The sequence below is a fragment of the Octopus bimaculoides genome, chromosome 6, assembly GCF_046866305.1.
Source record: "Octopus bimaculoides isolate indiv1 chromosome 6, ASM4686630v1, whole genome shotgun sequence".
NCBI classification, from domain to species: domain Eukaryota; kingdom Metazoa; phylum Mollusca; class Cephalopoda; order Octopoda; family Octopodidae; genus Octopus; species Octopus bimaculoides.
Genome location: NC_142933.1, coordinates 17,551,377 through 17,577,269, shown reverse-complemented (window position 1 = coordinate 17,577,269; position 25,893 = coordinate 17,551,377). Strand labels below are relative to the sequence as shown.

At 33.6% G+C, this 25,893-nt stretch overlaps 1 long non-coding RNA gene across 2 annotated transcripts in view; it reads right to left on the bottom strand.

Moving 5' to 3' along the window:
* Positions 1-25,457, bottom strand: part of LOC128248052 (uncharacterized) — a 39,692-nt gene extending 14,235 nt beyond the window's left edge. The window contains exons 1-3 of one of the 2 annotated variants that reach the window (XR_016242108.1): positions 24,727-25,457; positions 7,627-7,787; positions 2,148-2,361 (exon numbers count right to left, since the gene is read on the bottom strand). This is a non-coding gene — a long non-coding RNA (uncharacterized LOC128248052). Of the gene's footprint in view, positions 1-2,147; positions 2,362-7,098; positions 7,788-24,726 lie in introns of those variants that run through there. The other variant, XR_008264323.2, reaches the window with a different exon arrangement.
* Positions 25,458-25,893: the final 436 nt, after the last annotated feature.

Genomic DNA, 25,893 nt, shown 5'->3' with positions numbered 1-25,893 from the left:
TCTGTATGCAGTGGAAATGTTTCTTTACAGATCAAATACATGCCAAAAGATATTTGAACTCTCTTAAAGTGTATATGTATACATACATCCATAAAGCAAAGTGGCACATAGATCTCATAAAGAATTTTATGGGAACACACACATGCACGCACACACATACACGAACAGACACACATAAACGCACACATACATTCACAGCCATGCAGACACATACACAAACACACACACGCAGAAACAAACGCACACACACACACACGCAGACATACACGCAGACATACTCAAAACATTCTGTATATCTCGTCGGGTATTGATCAATTGTGGTCTCAGGTCCGACAATATTGCTTAACTGTATAGTATCGCTAATGTAAGCTGCTAGTATTTAAATGAGTGTACACGAAAGAAGAGCTGTAAAAATGTGAGAACGAGTAGTAACAGAAAAAAAAAAGGTCTGAAAGTCGTCTGATGTGTAAAAAGGGAAACTACAAAACGAAACATTATATATACTAGATAATCATAGAAAATCTTTCGACTCTGTGATTAAAGTAACATGCACTATGCAAAATAACATTAATAGGAGAGATATTGTGCTTTTCTGGTTCATGGCAGAAAATAAACCAAGTATCACAATAAAGATTAATTCCAAAAAGAATACGTAGAAGTGCTTTTATCTCCATTTATCTTCTTTATATAACATGCTGTGAAAATACGTCTGACAAAGGTGAAACCTCATTCTATTTAATTATCTACTTTATTCTCTATTATGTTTATAATAATAACGAACATGTATTACATGTGTAACGAGAGATTTGCGCATAAAATTCCCTTCGTCTCCCACATTGAAAATCTTTAAGAATTCCATACATTCGTACTGAAATGTTTGATAGTATAGTATAAACATATAATTTGTTCATATGGACTATATAAAATGTTTAATATAACAAATGTATGAAAGCACATATTTACTATGTGATCATTCTTGTTTACGGCCATGACCGCTTACCAAATTAACAATTGGCATTACAGTCACCAACGCACAGCTGTATATTAATCAATGTGTCTTTCATATTTTGAAACAGTAGTGTGTTTATTAGAGTTCGATTTGATTGCAATCTCTAGCATCTCGTGCACACCAAAGATTCTCTCCCGTTTTTGCTTTGAAAGAGAAGTCATTTTTCTGCCTTCTATATGATTAGTGTTAAATAAAGGATGGAAAAGAATTTAAGTGACGGAATGTGACAGAATCAATTTGACGGACTGTGCACGTTTAGTAATAGGATACTGGTGTTTATATTCTTGGTGTTGATCAATAAAAGCAAATTTGAATGAGAAGTGTGCTATATCACAAAACTTACTGAGAAGGTGATAATATATCATATACATTGTCACAAATTAAAGGTAACACTTTCCAATCAGGTAAACAGGAATATCGGTAAAAATCTAAAATCAAAGCAAGTGTGAAATAAATATTCAGAAAATAAAATATAATGAAAAATATTCTTCGAAAGGGGAATAACTTGGTATATATGACGTAACTTTTATCGACAAATATTAGTCGTATAAAACTTAAAACTAGATGTATTCATCCATAAATATCAGCTAAGTGAAAAAAAAAAGGAGAAAGCTCTAAATTGGCAATCATTCTGTTAGAAAGGGCAACCAAATCCTCCTCAAATTATACATACAGATTTAAAAGAAATGGAATGCTGTTCTGAATAATTAAAAGACAAAAAAAAAAGAAGAAAAAGGAAGATACTAGGTGGCAAATCGAATGCTCATACGTCTGTACAATTAGATCTGATGACTATACAAATTAAAATATAAGATAAAGCAAACAACAACGCTCAGTTGCACTGAAAAATCATATAGAAGCAAGGTTTAAATGATAAGAAAGATGAAAAATATACAGACATGCTTGTTAAGTGCCAAAGGCCTAGCGATCTCAAATTCTCCCGAAATTGTAAAAGTTAACAATTTGTAATTAAGCACTTCACCAGTATACATAAAATAACTATCAGGCACTAAAACATCGTGCCCACAGATTTGCTGTTTCTACACTCTACGTTTATCGTCGTTGCTCTGTATAACTGGTTTGTGTCATGCCACGGTCACCTGACCACTCGCCTCTTCTCCTTCATTTTTCCACTCACCTGTAATATATTGGCCCTTAGCCAAGCCCGCTATTTACCGATACATTCAATCCTTTCTTAATAGGATGTCGAACATCTTGAAGTCCGTGCATGCTTGAACATGCGTTTCCTTTGTCCGAAGACTTTCAATTGTCCGAGTGGAACGAGTTAACGACATCAATCCCCTCAGTCGCTGGAAGCCTGTGAAATCCATGGGTGCAGCAATTTGTTTGGGCTAAAGTGATAACAAAAGAACATTCAACATTGTGTGTATTTCTATTCAACAAACTTAAGATCTGAGTGGAAGACAAAATTGTATTAATTTACCAAAAAAAGTAAAGAAAAAATAGACCTAATGTGTAATAACCCGTTTACTAAAAATATATAAAACAATGAAATATTGTATTTTATGAAACAATATATTATTTATTAAACAATAATATAAATGAAATTATTTAATTAAAATAAGTTATGTAATGTTAGTTTTGAATTATCAATGATTTATTAACAGCGATGAAACAAGTATTATTAAAATATTAATATAAACTACTTAAAAAGTAAACATGTGCTTCTTAAGTGGACGATATATCTTACGAGATATTAGAAAAACGTCAAAAGGCAATTATGAATGTAAAGAACAATTTTGGTAAATCGATTTTATAATAAGCAAAGTTCATAGCATGTACTGGTTTGTTTACCAAAAAGCTATATGCCTGAATGTTGATGACACTCTAAATCACTAGCAAACAATCAGGGTGTCGCCACTTTTTGAGTATGTTTTTATATGCACAACGAAAGTAATAACTATTTATAAAAAAGAAAAGTATTGCAACATACTGAGTTCCAAATAAAATGCGTTAATGTAATTGTTTATAATTTAGATCAAAGCCAACAGTTTTGAAGGGAGGGTATTAGTGCATACCATCGACCCCAGAACTTGACTGGTAGTTCATTTTATCGACCACGGAGGGATGAAAAGTACAGTCGAGTCTGGTGGGATTCTAAATAAGATTACGGAAAACAAGAATAAATACACTAAAGCATTGTATTCTACACCCCAGTGCCCTCACAGGGCCTTTATGCTAATTCCCAGTATAAGTGCCGATTAGAATGAATGATGAAGTGGGCCTTCCTACCCTTGATTACACCCAAACACAAGAAAACACGCCAAAAATGTTTTTTCCTATGTTTCATTGATTATTAGTTTTGTTCATTGCATCAAGTAGTAGTTATTATTTTCCAGTGCAGTTAATATATTATAGAGCTTAATATATAATATTTAATATTATTATGGTTCTATGCACAATGTGTACGAAAATATTCGCATTTGCTATAATGTTCAACGAGCGTGAGTAATGGGACCACTGATAGACATAAACAAACCAAACCCAATTCTCATCCAGTATATACACCATAGCACGTCATATAGGAGTTATCAATATACTGAAAAGAAAAGAGAACATAATTAAAAACAGATTTATCCCAGTAAAAAGAACAATATTCTTTACTGCAACAATGTTTCATTCAAACTGTGACTCCAGTATCAATTATGTTTAATGAAGCTGCCAATAGTTACAGCTATAAAGCATCTCGAAATCGATAATTTACTACTATATAAACTATGTGCAACAGTAAATAACGACTTGGATAATCTGTTAACACAATCGTATGGATTCATCAGTTATAAAAAAAACAATGAGTTCGCAGATTTTAATGAATTCAGTTAAATCCAGTGATGAGTGAGGAATCTAATATTCCAGAATTTATTTTTTATCAGAGTTAGGAAAGGGAAGGGGAGGAGGAAGAGAGAGAGACAAGGAGGAGAAAGAGAGAGGAGGAGAGGTAGAGAAGTCGGAAAGAAAGAATGTTATGTTTCTTTTGTGTCTACCGTAAAGTAAAACAGGCAACGACAGAAAGATCGCCCATAGGTTTTTTTCTCTTGATGCACTCTGATGGATGTGAAGTTAGAAGCAGATCGTAAGGGTGACTTGAAACATCTAGAAACTGGAATATGAGCATATCTTGTCTCGCCTTGTATATATTTATACACACACACATATATTATTTAGGCTGGTTCAACTGCTTGTTATTGTATTTCGTCCGTTCATATTATACTCAGTGATTTTCATGTAAAAAAAAAGTAGTGATTTCAATTTATAGCAGAAGGCCAGTAGTGGGTAAGTCGATTGCAACAACCCCATTACTCAGTCGGTACTTATTTTCTCCATCCCGAAGAGGGCAAGGTCGATCTCGGTGGAATTCAAACCCAGAATATGAAGACGTAAAAAATGCCGCTGAGTCTCTCACCATGAAAAAAAACAACAAAAAACGAACGTGGCCCAAGCAGGAATTGAACTCAAAAGTTAGAGTCAGGACAACTATTGTGAAGCTATTTGTTCCGTTGCTCTAACAAATCTGCTCGATCACCGCCCTTATAGAAGTTCCGAATTGTAGGTACAAAGCCACAGTTTCGAGTGGCGAGAATTACACAATACCATTAAGCCTAGTACGTGACTGATACTTTATTATACCAATCCTTGAACGAAAGCATTCAAACCTGATCAGCAATTCTTTTCTACTACATGGTAATCTACATGTTGACCATGAAGTCAATAAAAAGGTGTGCCCCATTACCAACACTTACATTGTACAAGTCATTCGAAACATTGCACAAACATTCACTACTGCTTTCTTCAATTTTTTTTTGGCTCTATTAGATCCAGTTCAACCCAAAGTAGGGCTCAGCTGATTAATATATAAGTCCTACATATTTGTACATTACATATCTGCCTTGATTCTTTATCGCTCTATTTGACATCGTATCATCATTAGAACTACAACTGTTACGATAATTTTCAATATTTCCTCCTATTTGTGTATAATTATAATTGCAGTAGTCATTTGAATTATTATACAAATTAAATTATCCTATGTATAAAACTTATCTTCATTGCTTTCGTTGTGTCTCGGGAGGGTCATCGTGCCAGTGATAATCACATGCAATGGTTGTATTTTATTTCATTTGTTTATTATTACAAATCGATTGGTTAATTATTTAACTAAATTATTAATAGATTATTTGATCAATCGTTCTGTAACTCAATCAAACGGCTTGGTCAAACACCTTCCGTCGACATTCGTGACCGCATCAATGACACGATATACATACCAGGAATAGAAAGGGAGTAATTAGAAAAAATAACCAATCAACCGGCATCGACTATTACTCATATAAACAAGCATGCATACATATCAAAATATATGTACGAGCGCGCACACGTTTACGTATAATTGCGGAGTGCTGAATACAAATTTGTGTATTCATGTTCCTGAATCATACGTAAAGGATAAGTATATGCCTTCGTAAACTGACATATTCCCCATAAGTCAATGTTTTTGTGTAGGTGACTAAATGTGGTGTATTTTGTGTAGGTGACTAAATCTGGCGTATTTATCGGTAAGTATTATTTCAGTCTCACCAATGTATTTGGTTAACTAACATATACCCGTCTATCTATGTATAGAAATTGCAAACGCATATATACATGCATTTAGCTAGCTTCTATATATCTATATAAAACAGTTGGTCAATATACTACAATGCATTACAGATTCTCCACTCATATTACTCTCTCTATCACACACAGACACACACACACACGCATATATACATATATATATATATATATATATATATATATATATATATATATATATATATATATATATATATATATATATATATATATATAAGCAATGTTAATTCTCTAAATGAAGTATTAACAGTAACTGCACGATAAAGTGTAGTATATTGCCACTTAAGTGTGGCTGACCCCTAGGGGTGGATGTTACTGTTGCTTTTAGTCCCAGGAGGACATCTCCTCCAGCTGGCTTATCGACACACGACTGTGTCCTGTTTGCCAAGGGAAGTTATCCCTCTCACTAACCCTGAAATCCGGATCCGTTCGTGCTGCAGATGTTGGTGAGAGGGATAACTTCCCTTGGCAAACAGGACACAGTCGTGTGTCGATAAGCCAGCTGGAGGAGATGTCCTCCTGGGGCTAAAAGCAACAGTAACATCTACCCCTAGGGGTCAGCCACACTTAAGTGGCAATATACTACACTATATATATATATATATATATATATATATATATATATATATATATATATATATATGTGTGTGTGTGTGTGTGTGTACATATATACGTATAGATATACATATATAGAAACGTATGCACACACACACACACACACACACACACACACACATACACACACATACACACACCCACATATATATATATATCAAAATATATATGCACGTTTAGGCATGTACATTTATGTATGTGCATATACATGTATATATACACCATTATTATTTTCTTCTCTTTCTCGACAAAATTTTACAATGTTTTTCGGTTAATCAGCAGACGATTTTCTCTGAGCAATTCATGTAATTTTGTTATTACTCTATTTCGAGGAATGATACCTAAACTAGGCAAACCATTATCTATCTATCTATCTATCTATCTATCTATCTATCTATCTATCTATCTATCTACCTATCTATCTATCTATTTTTTTTTTCGATCCCTTTTGATCGTACTCCCCCTTTTTCACTTCCTACGATCCCTTTTGATCGACACCACCACTTTTTTTTCCTTCCTTCCCCCTCCCAAAAAGAAAAGCTCTACATTGTATTTGTCCCATCTTCGTTGAGCCCTGTGTGGCTAATAAAAGAAATGTATCTATCTATCTATCTATCTATCTATCTATCTATCTATCTATCTACTTATTTATACATATGTCTATCTATTCAGTTCTCTCCCTCACTCTTTCTCTCTCTATAAATTTCTCTCTCTATATATGTGTGTATCTTTATGTATGTATATATATGCACACAAATGCATGCGTATATTTATGTTTATGTGCATGCACACGTAAATAACTACAAAAAAGAAGCAGTTGATATATTACTAAGATTTATAACAAGTGTTTATTTATAAATACGACTTATATAGAATACCGAATGGAATGATACCTTGTCGACTACTTTTCTGCAGTTTATGCTTGTAAACCTGTATGCCTCAAGACATACAGATACAAACAAAGACGGATACTCTCACACTGAATCACGCGCATTTATATATATATATATATATATATTTGAATAGTTTTGAATCTATGAAGGATCGTTTAACGAAGCCAAAAAACGCTAATCTATCTTTACCAATATACTTTCTCGTATCTGTAGATATATCTACAATTAATGTATTCTGAGTTTTGTCGATTTTGCATCAGATTATTCTATGGAAGCGGTGATGTTTGTAAGAAAAAAAGTCTATATTGAAAATAATATAAATATATGAAAAATATACATCGCTCCGAAATATTTATAAATCCATTTCAACACAACGTTAATTTTTTTTATATATTCAGTATTTATCGCTTTTCGACTTCTTATTGTAAGTAACTCTGAAACATTCTTATTTATTACCATTTTCTTTACATATCCTTTGGCGACAATTCGCATGTCTCTTTTTTTTCTTCTTTTCATCCTTTGATATCGCTTTATTTTTGTTTGCTTTGCAATAAATAATTTTTTGTGATATGGTTTTTCACGATTTATATACTTTCCATTTTATTTTCAGCTCTTATCTGCGAAAGAAAAGAGAGGAAAAAAAACATAAACAGAAATGAAAATGGGAAGTAATATATATATATATATATATATATATATATATATATATATATATATATATATATATATATGTATATATATATATATATATATATATATATATATATATATATATATATATATATATATATATATATATATATCTATATATATATATATATATATATATATATATATATATATATATATATATATATATATATATATATATATATATATATATATATATATATATATATTTATATATATATATAAACACATGCATAAATATATACGTATAAATATATAAATATACATACGCATGTTTATATAGTCATAGATTTATAATTGTTTATACATATATACATTCGTGTACATAAGTGTGTGTGTGTGCTTACATATTTGTATATATATATATATATATATATATATATATATATATATATATATATATATATATATATATATATATATATATATTTATATACACATACATACATATATATATTTCCATACATATACTTCCCTGGTTTTCTTTTTTTCATTATGCAAGATTTTTTTATTGATGGATTCTGATACTTATGTAATATACAGAAGTAAATATATAAGGGTTACTTTGTGTACAATGCATTAAGATTACAAAAACAAAAGACTGGAAAATATATACAAACTATAACGGAGAGTTTAATGTAAGCTCGTAAATATTCTTTACTATATTTGTTATCACTCTATCAAGGGTATTAACAATGATTTTACATTCATTTCCTTTTAGTTATATTTGATTCTATTTTCTACTTACACACTTCATAAGATTAATTGATGTTATGACATAAATCTAGATATTTCAAAAACTTGGCGCAACATTTTATTAAAATTGTATTTATCCCATTATTTCCATCGATATTAATTATAACTTGTTTAAATAGTTTATGATCCGCCATTTAATATGACTTCTAAGACATATATAGAAATAAATGACTGACTCAGTGTTTCTTTCTTTAAATCTATCATCCAATGGTTATATGTATTAGAAATCAGTGTTTTGTTGTAGCTGTTGTTTACAGCTAGATCGCCCATGCTGTATCATAACAGAGAAATTTATAGCACAATTCGTCTGTTTTGATTTAAACTTGTGAAATTCATTATTCTTTCGACTTTACAAATCGTGTAACTTGAGAGAAAGAATTTCTGCGTAGGGATCTCAAACGCCGTTGTCTTATCGTGTATAGAATGGGTGGTCCTGCACATAAACTACACAGACGCACACTCATGCACACAGACACACATACACAAACATACACATGTATGCGTCAGGTTGCTCATATCAATCTTGAGTGTCTCAGGCTTTTAAAGCAGTAACTCTTTGGTGAAGTATCACAAACACAAATTTTATATATACAGGTAAGTATTAATGCGATGTATGCATGTGTGTGTATGTGTGATTGTGTATATGTATATGTGTTTGTGTGTGTGTGTATGTGTGTGTGCGTGTGTGTGTAAATGTGTATTGTTTGTTGTTGGCACTTCGTCGCTTACGACGTTGAGGGTTCCAGTTGATCCGATCAACGGAACAGCCTGCTCGTGAAATTAACGTGCAAGTGGCTGAGCACTCTGCAGACACGTGTACCCTTAACGTAGTTCTTGGTCCTTTGAAATACAGGTACAATAGAAACAAGAAGAACGAGTGAGAGAAAGTTGTGGTGAAAGAGTACAGCAGGGTTCGCCACCATCCCCTGCCGGAGCCTTGTGGAGCTGTAAGTGTTTGCGCTCAATAAACACTCACAATGCCCGGTCTGGGAATCGAAACCGCGATTCTATGACCGCGAGTCCGCTGCCCTAACCACTGGGCCATTACGCCTCCAAATGTGTATCAAATAAAAAGTTTCACGATGTCTCAAATAAGAAGACTTTAAATCATAAAGCATTGGGATATTGCATAGAATTGTAGTCTATAAGCGGGAAGATCGAATTGACTACTGTTGATTACAAATTAATGGCCGACAACCGCAGGTTTTCTGTACCACAGTGTTTTCACTGGTGCTCTTCAAACCTCTACAAATGTCGATGTTGTTGCTCGTAAATAGTTAGAATTAGGGAGATGAACGCGTGTTGTTTATCCCTATACTATTCAAACACCCAAACTGTAGTACATTAATTTATTTGTAAGATTTGCTCATCCCCTGCTATGTTAAAAATCAATTTTCTATGAATGCATAAGGAGTGGTTGTCATTATTGACAAATTCGTAATATTTGTCAATTCTAATTTTGAATTACGGATGTACCTGACCGTAAAGTGATCTGATGTAGAAATCTGACACATCTTTTACGGCGATAGTAAGAATGAGGTAGTAAGCATATAGTAAGAACGAAGAAGTCTCAACATCGCTTTGACGGCAACTATACTAGCACCCTCCACACACGTCTCTATATGTATAGAAATTGCAGGTACAGTCAGGTACATATACATACATGGATTATGCGAGCTTGTATGCATACTTCTAGATATAATTACTTGTCAGTATACTGTTACACATTACAGATTCTCCACTTGTGTTACATACATATATACACACACATACATACATACATGTATACACATATCTAGAAATATACATGTATCTATCTATCTATCTATCTATCTATCTATCTATCTATCTATCTATCTATGCACACATATATACATATACATACATGCATGCATGCATCCGTCCATCCATCCACCCATACATACATACCTGTGTGTATGCGTTTGTGTGTATGCGTGCATACATATAAGAACATTCACTCTACTACAATGTTAATGAGTAACCGTCCTGTTTAATATTGAATTGTTTCTCTAGAAAAGTTGGCATACAAGTAAATCTGTGAGTGACTATGTGTGAATGAGTGTACGTGTCTATGTGTGTGTACACGTGTGCATTTCCATATATATATATATATATATATATATATATATATATATATACATATATATATATATGTGTGTGTGTGTGTGTGTGTGTGTGTGTGTGTGTGTGTATACGTACTTTCACTGGGAAGTATACACATATGCATAAATCACAAATGTTGGTATTTCACTTATACTTAAATAAATTTGACTTTACTCATCGGTACCCTTAATTACTGCATCTCCCTGCTTACTCACGTATTGAAATGAAGAATAACGTACGTATTCTTATTATAAGAATCTATTTGATTACTGATAGATTTCCTTAAATATGTTACATATTTTGCTGCAGAATGCTTTAGATTCATACTGGATAATAAACATGCGTCTACTTAACAGTAATTTGATTTATATAACTGTAGAAGTCTCCATTAAATACACAAGCTACGGGCCCCATAATTTTATTTAGAATTCCAAATTGGAAGAATGAGGTTCATTCGTTTATATATTATATTTCGTTAAGATGTTATCTTCCAATTTCATTCCTGGTCTGTTAATGAAAGCAATTATGATTTATTCGTGTTCTTTGTATATTGATGATAAAATCAAAGATTTATAAATGATTTTTATGTGGAATTTTACGTAGAATATAAGTATTACTTGGTGCGTAAAAGTTGAGTTTGAGATTAAATATTTGTGATAATACCACAGGGGAGCAATTAGCGATTTGAAATATTTATTGAATTAATTGATGTATATATTTATAACGTGATTTTTACTCTTAGATACAATGGAGTAATGATATTTGCAATAAGTTAATACATGGAAGAATTAAATTATATTTTGTTATAAACATAGCCCTTTGGAGAGAATTTAATCCTTTGATCATGAAACAAAGTGACGTCCGTAGGAACATTATACAGAATATATATATATATATATATATATATATATATATATATATATATATATATATATATATATATAATATAAAGATCCTGTAATTCTGGATTTTTATCCCTATTATTATTATTATTATTATTATTATTATTATTATTATTATTATTATTATTATTATTATTATTATTATTATTATTATTATTATTATTATCATTATATGTATATATATATATATATATATATATATATATATATATATATATATATATATATATATATATATATATTTTGATTTTACATAAGGTTTCTCATAAATAAACTGACAATGCAGAGTGTATGGAAAACTTACAAGTTGATGTAAATTTAAGCAGTAATGGTTTACATTACTAAATCTATAAATATTAGATTATTCTAATGCGGTACGATGTTGAATACAACTGTCAGAGACTGAACAATTACAGCAAACAATTTGTATAAACATTTGTTAACACGAGAGCCATAGAGTAAGCGTTGAAACCTCCAGAAAATCAAAACTACTATGCAGTTTCACTCTATATATGAAACTATATTGCGGCTAATGCTGTCTATAACACTTTCCGGATGTCACAACATCCTAATCTAAACCAAGCCTGAATGACTTTGTGAAAGACACTTTATATTTATTTGAAACTGAGGCAGCGGTGTATCAGTAGTTAAAATTCCAGCATGAAAAATGCATTGTTAAGCTTAATAACTATTTCAGATTCCTTACGGCTTTGATGTTTCTGGAAGAAAGATGAACGTCCCTAACAGTAATTTTCTCTTTCCTAAAATATGAGGCATTTTAACGATTGCAAAAAGTTATCAACATTTGTGTCTATCAAATTTTACACTGCAGTCATAATTTCCATTTTAATTACAAATTCTACCTCGGCTTTAAGCAAACATTGATTTGAATGCTTAGTGCTGTTATCCGTAATACATTGCCTTGATATCTGTAATACACTACGTTGGTAGCTGCAATGAACTGTTATATATTCATTCGACAAAAGGCTCATCGTCTTCAAGATGCTACAGGGAAATTTGGAAACTATTATTCATTAACTAATGTTTAGTGATATTTCGAAAATTACAAACCAACCGAAACCAACCGAAGAATTAAATTATCAGCATCGATCCTTTGTGCAAATAGCTTCGAATTGGATTTTATTATTCATAGAAACCAATTGATTAAATAGGTGACCAGAATACTTTTGGAGCTAAGGCGAGTCGATAGAGTAATAAAGCAACCTGAAAAACGGTCAACTTTCCGTAGCTACGATAAGATCACGATGATATTGAATTCTCTGTGTAATATTGACATATGATTCTGAAAGTAATTGCTAACTTATTTCTCGAGGGATAATATTGGGTAGTTGTCGTTTTCACAGGCAGGTCTGCTTTGGTCTTGCATATCTAAATCAAACGATCCTGAAGTAGTGATCGATCCGAATCTTATATTCAGAAAGCATTTCTTAGACTGCAAGATATGTGGGAAAAGTCTGAAAATTTTTCAGAATACTGCCAGTGAGTCGGACACAATGTCTTGTACAATTAAGTCTGCTTTCTACGTCTTGAGATTACATAGAGCTGAAGGCAGATTTTGAGGATGATAAATACATAACAAGTTCAATTTTGGAGTTCTATCCCTTTCCCACTAACTTACTCTCTCTGAATTATACCAGTAATTCAATGGTCCAGCACTGTCATATTTTTGGGGGCAGGTTCAGCGTGACCCACAAACGTAACTATGGGACGTACAGCTGATTAAGCATTAATTTTATGAGTAGGAATTCAACTGGATAAACAACTGAATACTCTCTGTAGAGACGGACAAAGAACTAAATTAAATAGGAATGATTTTGCTGCTAATTTTCGAATATTAACTAACCCCATACATACTATAACAAAGACTTGACTTCAAGGTTCGTAACCTAGTCTGTGAGAACGCGAGGCGATATTACTCCGAGTGATTTACTGGTTTGCAAGGGTTAATTAAATCCTCATTGCATTGCGGTTTGTACAACAAAAAGTATATATTGTAGAAGATTGTCTGAAGGTAAACGGGGATAATTACATAATATGATGCTTGCGGTTCTTTGGAGAATATGAAGACGATCTCTTGCATTATTCCAGTGTAATGTTGAAAGGCAGATTATAATATAATCTATTTGAAATTAATTCAGAGAGTTGAACTAATTTTCGAAACCTTCGTCTAGGTGTTTTGGAATATAATCTGTATGACCAATGTTTGAAAGTAGATTCCTGAAAAGATATGATTTACTAAATTCTATACTTGAAGATAGTCGGTTTTAAGCATCAGAGCTAAAGAATAAGAAAGTAATCTGTGCAGGAAGAAATAACGACAAATGAGCAGAGTATAGCATATGACGCCTTAAAGAAAATTATGAAATCTTTGGGAAACTATATAAATATAAATAAATACACAGATATGTGTTATTTCTTTACTACCCACAAGAGGCTACACACAGAGGGGATAAACAAGGACACACAAACGGATTAAGTCAATTATATCGACCCCAGTTACGCACCGGTACTTATTTAATCGACCCCGAAAGGATGAAAGGCAAAGTCGACCTCGGCGGAATTTGAACTCAGAACGTGGCGGCAGACGAAATACCTATTTCGTTATTGCCCACAAGGAGCTAAACATAGAGGGAACAAACAAGAACAGACGAACGGATTAAGTCGATTATATCGACCCCAGTGCGTAACTGGTACTTAATTTATCGACCCCGAAAGGATGAAAGGCAAAGTCGACCTCGGCGGAATTTGAACTCAGAACGTAACGGCAGACGAAATACCGCTAAGCATTTCGCCCGGCGTGCTAACGTTTCTGCCAGCTCGCCGCCATGCACAGATATGTGTGTGTTGTTGTGCGCGCGCCTCTGGTTAGACAGAAAACATGGCGTGTATACACATGCACGCATACACGCAAGTACGCGCGCGCGCACACACACACGCACACACATACACATGCACGCACACACCACCTCCACACATAAGAGACAAGTTAAGGTAGATAGCATTTTCAGAAAAAGAAACCGACAAAGAAATTTGCACATAAATAAAATCTGCTAGCGGAAACACCAAAATATATAAGAATTTTCACACTTCTAAACGTGATATTGTTTTTTCATCTGCAATCCTATAATGGGCTTTGAATCAATTCTTTACTTACAGGAAGACAAGCATACACACAATTCATTCATTCATTCATTTCTTAATTGTGAAACTCAACTTTAGATAGTTAATGCATACACACATACATGCATACATATACACGTACATACATATATATATATATAGATACATATATACACATATACACATATGTATAAATTTATATATATATATATATATATATATATATATATATATATATATATGTGTGTGTGTGTGTGTGTGTGTGTGTGTGTGTGTGTGTGTGTGTGTGTGTAACTAATTCCCAGAATATATTTATTGCTCCATTTCAATTTAGTCTAATACTATCATTCGGTGATTCTACCGCTGGATAATCATCATTTCGAGTTAATGACATATTTATGGGTCTGCATATAGACAACGTTACTAATTCATCAAATACGGAAGAGCTTGGCGTAGTTCATTTAACTACCTTAGCGGCAGTGTTGACTGTTAAAGTTAATCTTGCCAAACAGTGAATCTCTGCCAGACGGTTGTCATCATTCCAAAACTAATAATGGTTTTTAAGTAGCACTCCTAAATTCTCTGTGTTATTACGTATTTGTTTCATGCATCCATCTATGCATCTGTATATACATATATATATATATATATATATATATATATATATATATATATATATATATATATATATATATACATATACGTACATGCATACATACATACATACATATATATATATATATATATATATATATATATATATATATATATATATATATATATATATATATAGCTGTATATATAAGACGTATAAATACATATTACATCACCAACAGATATATATATATATATATATATATATATATATATATATATATATATATATATATGCATACTTGCATGACTTTTTCCTGTGGAATAAAAGAAAATTCAACGTATGTCAAATACAACTACTAGGATATGATGTATATACGTGTCTTCTTTAATTTATGTATGTATATATATATATATACATATACATACACCTTAGCCCTTTCATGCCGTCTGATGTGGCTTTTTAAACCAAACAATGTTTTGAAAAAAACACCCACACAGACTGCACCTCTGATTTGTACTACCAATATCTGCAGGTAAGTTCTGCTCATTGTGGATCTTAACATGTCCTTTAAGACCCCCATTAGATTTGCAAGCCCTCTGGGACACACCACATTCGAACGTGTGCACAGGTATATAATCAGAATAGCTGTTTGAAGTTTGTTTTCCATAGGTTCGCAGGTGAGATTTGAGGCCAGCCAAAGACAGACATGGTCTGTCACAGCCATGGTCTGTCACAGACTGTGCACATAAAAAGGTCCTTGTCATTCACCTTTTTGATCTTTACATTTTTCCTCAAACATCTCTTGAGTCCCATTTGCGTCATCCTGGCCTCCTCAAACGCTTCCACTCCACTCCACACCCCTTTCGTTGAATTAAGAAAGGTTCACAAGTTAAGGTACTCTCAAAATACTTATACTCTTTATGCTTATAAGTTTATTACCTACAGCATATATATTCTCGTTCGCAGAGAGGTTATATGCCCCAATATTAGACTATTATTCATAGCCAATACACAGCAGCGTTCGGTTATGATTACGTCATTTACAGAATGTACATATAAACATCTATGTTCTTGTATTTGACATACGTGGAATTCTATTTTATTCCACACGAAAAAGTTATCCATGTATGCATGTCTGTTTGAATGTATCAGTGTATATTAATATGAATGCATATTGATACAAACACACATACACACACACAGACACAAATACAGACACAAACATAGAATCGCTCTCACACACACATATGCATGTATACGTGTATATATTATATGAATATGTATAATTCTATTTTTTATGTTACCTTCATCCCATATTCGAAAGTATTGTGCTTGTACATGTACATTCGTTTGCCTTGCTTAGGGGCTTAATGCTTGGCCCAACTGGTTTCGAGTAGTATCAGAGAGAGTTGGGCGAAACTACATGGAAATTCTAGACTCCAGCTCAAGAAGCATTTGACTGCGAATGATCCGTGTATCTTGTTTTGTCCTGTGTGCCGTTGTTGTGCAATCGTCCTTTTCCTGGTTGTTATGTTTTGACGATTTTCGTGTGTGTGTTTTTTACCTTATATATATATATATATATATATATATATATATATATATATAATATATATATATATATACATACATATATATATATATATATATATATATATATATATATATATATATATATATATATATATATGTATACATATATATATATATATATATATATGGATATTTTCTTTGTATGGGGTGGGTAGTCTGGCGCTGAGGCCTGTTTTCTTTTTGGGATTTAACTGTGGTAAACTCCATTTCGTACCCTTCTCTGGTTTGTATCGTTGCCACTATGTTTTTTTTTATCTTGTTTCCTTGGGTTCTTTTGTAACTTTTGTTTGTATTGCTGGTTGTTTTTCCGTCTCTTTCACGTTTTGTGGTTTTGTTGTGAAGGAGCTTTGTTCTCCTTTGTTTTACAGCCTGCACGAACATGACCCTTTTTACCGCATTCAAAGCAACGTGGCCTAGGTCCTTCTACACTTACCCTTACGCTTAACCCCTCATAAATACTCTGTCGGGCAGTCCCTCAAGGACTTCAGCTTTGGCTTCTACGACCATCTCGAAGGACTGACCTTCCTAGTTCTCTCTTTCCTATTTTTGCATTTGCTCATTTTCTCTTCCAGGTCAGAAGTAGCGGTCGGCGCTATCCATATAACTCGAGACCTGCCAGAATTTCTTCCACTTTAATTTTAGCGGCTCGTCTGCCCATGTACGTCGACAGTAATATCATCTCTCCATTTTTTAAGGTTATTTTAGATAAACCCATTACCTTTTATTCATCGGTGAATTGAGCTTCGATCGTGGCATGCTTTCTTCTACGGCCGACGTAAATTATTCTGCTCTAGATTTGCGACAAACATTTTTCTATCGCCTCACTTTTACATGTCGTAGTTCTCTTTTCTTTCATGCTGTACGTTTTGCACACTACTGTTTTTGCCGCAATATTCTGAAAAAACTATCGAAGAGGGAGTAGTTTTATATCATTACTTGTTTTGTTGAAAGGATTCCTATATTTAAAAAACTCTGCCATTGTAATTTCTATTGCTCTGATGTTGCTGCCCACCACGGCCGAAAAAACGTTGCTTTTCCTTTTGCACTCGCATTAAATTTTTATCATTTTTTCAGCCTTTTCCATTTCCAGGGAATTTTCGTTCGAAAACAAATTGTAATCCATGACGTGAAAAAAAATGTTCACAGTAAAAAAATTTCCTTCGAAATGGAATAAAATTTGACAAAAAATAATTTTTGATAAAAAATAATTGTTACCCTGCAAAGCGTAAAAATCACAGTTCTAATGACAGTTGTCATTTTTCAGAGCAGTATTTCAGAATTTAAGACTTTTCTGCTCCGAAGGGTGAAAATAACAGTTAACAAACAACAGTTCAATTTCAACAAGTGCAACAATGACAATAAAACATTAAATATATAACAAATTTGAACTCATGAACACAAATAAGCGACAACCAAAAAAGCCTAACACGAGTGTGGTGGAGATGGCAGAGCTCGATTCTGCTCGCAATATATATAATTTCAAGCGACGTACAGTCACCGATTTTGCAACCAGCAAAAATGCTGGTTCGAAAATATTTCTAAATGATCAACGCAGTAGTTGTACTAAAAAGGCTGCCCGTTCGAACGGACTTTACTGTGATTTTTTAACTCCAATTATTTAATTACTGCATAAAGCTCAGTCGCTGGACTTGATAGGAAACAAATTCATATTTTAAAGCTGATAAAAGTTTTACATGTTTTTAGAATCCTTGCAGATTGTACATATGATGTGCGTTTTTTTTGTTGTATTTTTTTTCTGAAAACCCTAGCTTACTCAGATTGTCAGGCATCAATTCACACAACCAAAATGCACCAAATATTATTTGTGTAAAGAGAAATTATAATTAAGACATAGAAGCTGAATTTCGAAGCATGTGTCCGTAGTTATACACTTTATCCAAGATTTTCAAAGAGATATTAGCATCACCATGGCAACTGAATCGTACGTACATTTTCTGTCTGTTCCAAACAACAATATCTGGTCTGTTACGTTTACACTTGACAGATGATTAGATGGAAATATTCCACCAAAATTCCTTTTGTTGATGATTGCGTACGCATTCAAAATCAGACGGGTTCTGTGTATTTATTCCAGGACAATCTCTTTCTAATGGATTTGTATATTGTTTTAGCGACAACGTCGTTTTCCAAATGGAGGTAGTATATTAATGACATTTCACGCAGTTGCTTAACACATGTGTGATACCTTATACAGACATGGCATAATCCATATCTACGGTTGCATGTTGAGGCTCCACTGTCTTTTTTGTGACCTCTATTTTTTTTAAATCTCATCTTATGTACATAAGATGTTCAAATAACTATTTCTCTGTGGGTTTCCTGTTGATGTCATGATCTTGCGGGTTTTAATGTCAACAGAATGGATTTCTTCTACAGACAAGGCAGATAACCTAAATTTTAGAATCAGGAATGATATTGAAAATACATCATGAAATTCATCTTGTTATAAAAAGATGTTTCCGAATCAATACCTAAATATTTATGTATGTGTGTATGTGTGTCTGAATCTTTGCATGAACAGATGGATGGATCCAATGGAGATGGATGGACATGTTTAAGGATACCTTTACGTATCTATGCATGCATATCTTAATATCTATGTACATACATATGTATGCATGTGCACATGCATGTATGAATGTATGTGTGTACGTGTGCGTTTGTGTGTATATCTATAAATATACGGACCTATGTGAATGAGTATGTATATAAGCGGGGAAGTAAGTACGTACGGGACTGTTGCCATAGAAACGAAGCGAAGGCAAGCAGTGTAAAGCCACTTAGCAAAGACTGACCTTACTCTGTTGTGCATGTGCGCTAAGTTTTAACGTGCTATTTCAGTTCCCCTGCAGTGCTTCGAAGGAAGAGGTGCAGTGTGTGATCGTCGCATTGACCATGACACAGAACGTTGTCATAACGATACCTGCTCAGAGGTTTACGCAAAGTTGCAGAAAGTGTATGGAGAGGAGTATATGAGCCGCACACAAGTATACGAGTGATTCAGACGTTTCTAAGATAGCCGAAAATATGTTGACATTGAGGAACGTTCTGGGAGACCAGGCCCACAACCAGCAGACCTCGGAGAAAACTCGAACATGTACCTGTGAGGAGAAACTGTCAAATTACCATCCGTGATTATCAGAAGAGGTACAGATGAGTCACAATTCACTTCAGTCCATTATCACTGCAGATTTGGGTATGGGACGTGTACCTGCCAGGTTTGTGTCAACACTGTTTTCGGTTGATCGAAAAGACACTCGGTTTTCTGTTGCAGAAGATCTTCTTGATTGTACCGAGAGCAATGGAAACTTTGCGTAGGCCTTTGAGTAGGTATCACCAAGGTTTTTGCAAAATTTGATCCAAATTCTCTGCTGAAGTTTCACTGTCGTGGTCAATACGCCGACAACATGCTATATACCTTCATTCCAAGCACTGCTGTAAACAGCGTAAGTGAGCTAGAATGTTAAATCTTAGTGCGCATGTCCAATCGAGTTTAAGGTCAGGTTGTGCCAAGCGGCTTTACTGTACGTGCTTTCGCTTCGTTACTATGGCAACAATCCTGATACTTATTGATCACACCATTTATGTATAAATATTTGTGCGTGCATTCTTGTATGTACGTGTGACTGTACGCATGTACGCATACGTTTCTGTATGTGCGTGATTGTATATATCTCTATGCATATGTGCTCGGTCACGAGAATGCTCTATCGAACCAAAACACATCCGTGCTACTTACGTACTTTTAAATTTAAAAAGAAGTACAGTTCCAAATCTCTGTTCTACATATATTTCAATTGCCCAATTACTGCAACTTTACTCTCCTATGAAACTGTTAGAGCTGCACTACATCAAGTAAAACGTATAAGCTACATACCTTCATTTTCCTTATGACTTTAATCATAAATAACGAAAATCTTTATGAAATTCTTTCTCTCCTAATGTTTCCAGGCGGAAGAGTAACTACCGAAGATTCACTCACTACTCACGTTTTCTTCTCAATTGCATTTAAATAGCAAAAGATGGAAACGTCCCTACGTCTAACGTGACAACTACACGAAGGTAGCAGTACTTGAAATATCTGTGGGCATTGCTACTCTTACACGGAAAAAAAGTAAATGACATAAAAATGACACCGTAAATGATTAATCATTGCAAATCTGTGATCTTAATTGACCTACAGATATTATATAACCTTCAGAAATAAGTCATTCTTCTCAATTATTCATTGATATATGTCTTATATAATTATAACAATTCTCGCAGTTACATTAATCATCAGATTCGTTAAGTTAAGTAACCTAACTCTTCCATTTAAACTTAAATATGTTAGACAGAATAAAAGTAAATTACTGTAGCATTCACAAGTCTTCCGTAATACTTATTGGCATATAGAAAGCTTTCAAAAGGAAAATCGAAGTTTGGTTAATTCGATGGATGAACAACAGAAGACAACAGAAATCTGTTAATCTTTGAATCAGCTCCAAATTAAATTTAATTACTCATATATTTAAACACATACTCATACATAGAGCAGCAATGAGAAAACATACATATACATACATAAAAGTTTTTCCTGACCGATTTATATAATTTTTACTATTAGATGGATTACACTTAGCCAGAAACATTGAGAGGGGCCAGGACGCATTATCAACTTCGAAATAATAAATAAAGATGAATAAGGTCAATCTCCTATATATAGTGAGAATGCTCTTCTGTCAGTACATCCCTAAAATCACATTATTTACATTATTTACATTTGATGGAGATTTGTCCTCATCTTATTTGTTATTAACACAACGTTTCGGCTGATATACCCTCCAGCCTTCATCAGGTATCTTCGGGAAATTTCGAAACTGGTTTCTCATTCCTGTTGTTATTATTATTATTATTATTATTATTATTATTATTATTATTATCATTATGTTGTTGTTGTTGTTTTTTTCTTCTTTCTTCAAATTTTCTTTCATTTCTCGCCGAGTGTTTTCCGTACACCTAGGGCAGAGAAACTCGTTGTATGCATTCCCAGTTTACACACGCAAATTCACAGGTAAAACATGTATTCAAGAAAAAAAAATCATGAATGGATGTTGATTTCACAGCGATAATGCTCTTCTCAGTATATGAGTCGTTCCAGTTAGCACGAATTTTTGCACTTCCTGTAGAGATGGTAAGCCTGGTATCATTTTCAAATAGGTTTCAGTACCTTTTTTTTATCATTCCTAGAGATCCTATAATCACTGGTATGGTAGTCGCCTTGAAGTGCCACATTTTTTCAATTTCTATTAGCAAGTCTTTATATTTACTGATCTTGTCAAATTCTTTCGCCGCTATATTATGATCAGAGGGAATACTCATGTCAATTAATAAACACGTCTTCTTTGTCTGATCTTTTATAATAATATCTGGTTTATTAGCTTTTATAGTTTTGTCGGTATGTACGGGGAAGTCCCAGAGAATTGACACATTTTCTCCCTCAGTCACAGCTTCAGGATGGTGTTTATACCATTTGTCAGCGGTTTTGATTTTATAATGCCGACATATTGTCCAGTGTAAATACTGGCCGACTCTGTCATGTCTTGCTTTATATAGTTTCAATCACATCGTTACAAAATCGGCATTTTGGGTCAGCTCCATTTTTTATCACATTGGCTTGGTAGTTCCGGGTTAATAAACGTTGGTCTTGAGCAGCCAATATGAAACCTTCACTCTCTGCTTTTAGCCCTGAACTTCGTAACCACTGATGCGTGCGTTTCTGGTCGACATCAGCTTGTTTGCTACGAGCCACATACTTGCCATTGCAGAGGTTTCTGTTCCTGTCTGCTAGCTAATTTTTCTTGTGCTTTTGTCTTTGCAATTAATTTTATTTTCTTTGCAGTAGCAGTTGGCGCATTTCCTTCAACCTGATCAAGCTGGTGGGTATCTAAATGTTCGGTAGCGAATTTTTGCTCTCTTTCAGAATAGAGTGAAGTTTTTTTCGGTCTTTCATGTTTTTCAACAAGTTTCAGCATCCAATCATTGGTTGTTTCAAAGTATTTGGCCAGTCCGATTGTGGTGGTTTTGTACGTAAGTTCAAGCTGGATCAAGCCTCGACCTCCCTGAGCTCTGGGAAGGTAAAGACGATCCACGTCTGCCTTTGGATGATGCGTCTTATTACAAGTCAGTAGCTTGCGGATTTTTCTATCAATTTTGACTATTTTTACTGGTATTCCAGTTAAGCACATTGAAGCTATGAAGAAGAACTGGGACTGCTAAGGAATTTATGGCTAACACCTTATTGTATGCATTCAGCTCAGACTTCTCGAACTCTTCTATAACATTCCTTCCTAACCTTCTCTTTCATGCTTGCATGCTGGATACCAGAGCCTTCATTTATTCCTAGGTATTTATAGGTTTGTTCCTGCTCAAGTTCTTTTCTTACTATTTCGACATCTAATTCTATTGAACTTGACCTTACTAGTTTCCCTTTCTTAAAAGTGGCTTTGGCACACTTTTCAAGGCCAAACTCCATCCCGATATCTTCACTGAATCCTTTCACAGTATGTAGTAGTCCTTGAAGCTCTTCATCGTCTTTGCCATATTGCTTTAAATCATCCATATAAAATAGATGGCTTATTTTCTTCTTGTCAATTTTGTAGCCATACCTTGTTCTATTCAGTTCACGTGAGAGTGGTATTAGTGCTATGCAGAAAATTAGTGGTGAAAGCGAGTCACCATGGAAAATGCCACAGTTTATGCTAATATTGTTTGAGTGCAATACTCCATTAGAATGATATAATTGCAGCTTCGTGTTCCATAGTGACATATTATACTTTAAAAAATCTGAAATCACAGGAGAAATTTTGAAAATGTCCAGCGATTTCAGAATCCACGAATGTGGTATGCTGTCAAAGGCTTTTTTTATAATCAATCCATGAAGAGCTGAGATTTCTGCGCTTGTTATGGCAGTTCTCAAGGATCATGCGATTAATTAAGAGCTGATCTTTGCATCCGTATGAGCCTCGTCTGCATCCTTTCTGTTCAGTGGGAAAGAGGTTATTCTCTTCCATAAACGTATGTTTTCTCCACTAGAATAGATGTCAAAATCTTATAGGTAGCAGACAAACATGTTATAGGCCGGTAGATTTTTGGGTCTTTGGTTTCGTTATTTTTCGGGAGGAGGTAAGTAATACCATTTGCCATCCAATGGGGAGTTCTTTCTGGGTCTTTCATAATACTATTAAATAGTATTACTAACATTTTGTGTGCGGACGAGAGTGATGAGAGCCAGAAATTTGGTACTCTATCAAGACCAGGGGATTTCCACTTATGAGCCTTCGTTAGTGCCTCAGGTTACTGCCTTGAATTGAACTCGGAACCTTGGGGTTAGTAGCCAGCGCTCTTAACCACTACATGCCCACAGGCATATGGTGTAGTGGTCGAGAGCGCGGGCTACTAACCCCAAGATTCCGAGTTCGATTCCAAGCAGTAACCTGAATAATGATGATAAAAATAATAATAATAATAATAATAATAATAATAATAATAATAATAATAATAATAATACTAATAATAATAATAATTATAATTATAATAATAATAGTAGTAGTAGTTTGGAGGGTACATCAGCCGAAACGTTGGCACACGCATAAACACATAGATTCACACAATAGTATTGCTTAGCAATGAATGAAATACAGATGTTGAACACCGCACTTGAAAATACGCTGATTGCAGCAACAGACTTACCTCCCCTTTGTAAATATATCTTGGGAGTCGGCTGTAGTTGTACGTAGCCAAGACATTCATGGGACATGCGTATGAGATTCACTAACTGACCATCTTATTGCGAAAACAGTCGTTTTTGTAGTGAGCCGATTTCGGTAGTGGTTAAATTCTAAGATATCTAGAATTAAATTTCATATCTATAATTCAAGAATCCTTTCTGGTTGACGTTGCCCGTCAGCCGATATATTATCTCTCAGTACTCACCTTACACTATTTTTGTCTTATTTATACAACATATTATCTTATATGCCTTCCTCTGTACTACCATAATATACTATCCCCATAAACAATTCCTATTATAGTCTTTGCACATTATATTCTAATACATATACATCATGTAGTTGAATATATATATTACTTGTGTTAATCGTCAACCCTTCCTCCATCTCTACAATACGAACATGAGAATCACATTGGTCTTTGAATGAAATCTTAAATAATTATATTCATAGTATATAACATATATAAAACTACTCAGTGAAAATAATGCAGTAAAATGGAAACGAATCTTATACTTATCCGTTACTGCTATACTATTTCAAGCGCTTTGTCTCTGTATATCCAGCTTTCCAATAGAAAATAGCAGTAGATAAGAATACCTAATCTCTATATAACTACATTGGGATAATACTATTCTATTAACGTGTAATAGTATCAGTCCAGGGTGTAATTATACAATGGAAATAAATAATGCTTATGCAATCCTAATTGTGACGCATCACATTGACTATCGTGTTGACGTCATTTCTTTGTTCACATCTCCGAATGTCTTGTGACAAAGTTCTTTTTCCTAACGACGCATGTTTCTCTCTCTTCGCCCGAGTTTTCTAGATTGTCATTCCCCTAAGCTGGATAAATCCGTCATATTGACCAGCGTGGTTTTAGTCCGAGTACAAAGCAACAATCCTGATATATGTGTATGTAAGAACACTATGTATGTATGTATGTATGTATGTATGTATGTATGTATGTATGTATGTAGGTATGTATGCATGTATGTATGTATGTATGTATGTATGTATGTATGTATGTACGTATGTATACGTGTATATATATATATGTATGTATATATACGTATACATACATATATATGTATTTATATGTATATGTGTGTCCGTGTGAGAGAGA